Source organism: Vulpes lagopus, chromosome 13, assembly GCF_018345385.1.
Source record: "Vulpes lagopus strain Blue_001 chromosome 13, ASM1834538v1, whole genome shotgun sequence".
NCBI classification, from domain to species: domain Eukaryota; kingdom Metazoa; phylum Chordata; class Mammalia; order Carnivora; family Canidae; genus Vulpes; species Vulpes lagopus.
Genome location: NC_054836.1, coordinates 53,085,779 through 53,087,139, shown reverse-complemented (window position 1 = coordinate 53,087,139; position 1,361 = coordinate 53,085,779). Strand labels below are relative to the sequence as shown.

Genomic DNA, 1,361 nt, shown 5'->3' with positions numbered 1-1,361 from the left:
CAGCAATCTTAAAAATTGTTGTATAAAAATAAAACCGTACCCCAAGCATTGATTAAAACCATTGTGCTGGAATCCCTTTTCAGAGCCTTAGCTCCCTGAGAGAAGAGAGATCCTAACCAGTTGCTTCCATGAATAGTAATAACCCTAGTACAATCTACCTAATGCCCTTTGAAGCAAACTCAAAAGGCCAGGCAACCCTGATCATCCTGACAAGATTATCAGTATTTACACACAAAGGATATTTAAAGCTGATCCTAGACCAAGTATTGGAACCATAATCCCAAGAAATCATTCAGTTTTAGCAGGTGAGGTTCCCGCAAGGTGCCACAGCACAAGTGAGAAGTTGTCTCAAAGCAAAGAGTGATGGTTCATCATCTTTTACAAGTGAGAGGAAATCAAGGAGAAAAGAAAATTCCCTCCTAAACTCCTCATCAAATGGATGGCTATTTTCACAACTTTAATTGATGAAATCCAGTGTCCTCAATTTCCTGATTGGAGGAGTCTATTTTCAAGGTGACAAGGTGTCAAGTTCAAGAAGAGCTTTCAGGCTTTTCTTTGCCATGGGCCATGAATTCCAGTCCTTCAATGGGAATCTCCTTCTCCTTTATTGCTTTCTGAATACACTGCCGGTAGCATTTGAAGAGGTCAGTGCAGGGGTCTCCAGAGCCATCCCCCTTAAGGAGCTTCTTGGCAAACCAGCTATTGAAGCACTGGTTGGTTGCGCTTCACGTCAGTGCAGGCCTCCCCTACGCTATTCATGCCCTAATTCTTTTCTCAAAGGAAGTGTTGAAGCAAAATCTGGATGCTCCTTGATTGTGGATATTATAGGATTTATGATTCAAGCATCATCGTTGATCTTATATTAGTTTCTGCCCATGGTGTTTTTTCTACCAGACTTGTTTGGTCTTATTTATATTTGTGCCTCTCGTCATATTTTTTGGATTGGCTTTGTTATGCAAAAGGGGTATGGTTACACGTACCACATGGTATAGCTATAAAAATATTTTTTTTTAAAAAAAGAAAAACTTTCAAGCAAAAAAAGGAGAGTGCCTATCATCCTCCAAATTTTCACAATCCCAATAGAGGTAGGTTTTAGATTGGGCCTAGCTTGGCTGCATGGACTCAGCTAAAGGGGCCTTGGGGATAGAAGTGTTCAAGTGTAAATTCCCTGCTAGAGGAATTGGCCTCAGTAGGAAAAGGAGGAGCCTCTGGATCTCAGACTCCAATATCAACCTATTCTCACTGAACTAATTCCTTGCTAAGTTATCAAAAGGGAGGGACAGATGAACATAGGGGAAGGGAAGGAAAAATAAAATAAGATGAAAACAGAGAGGGAGGTAAGCCATAAGAGACTGACTCTA

At 40.8% G+C, this 1,361-nt stretch overlaps 1 pseudogene; it reads right to left on the bottom strand.

Moving 5' to 3' along the window:
- Positions 1-530: 530 nt before the first annotated feature.
- On the bottom strand, positions 531-759 carry LOC121474532 (annotated as a pseudogene).
- Between the last annotated feature and the right edge of the window lie 602 nt (positions 760-1,361).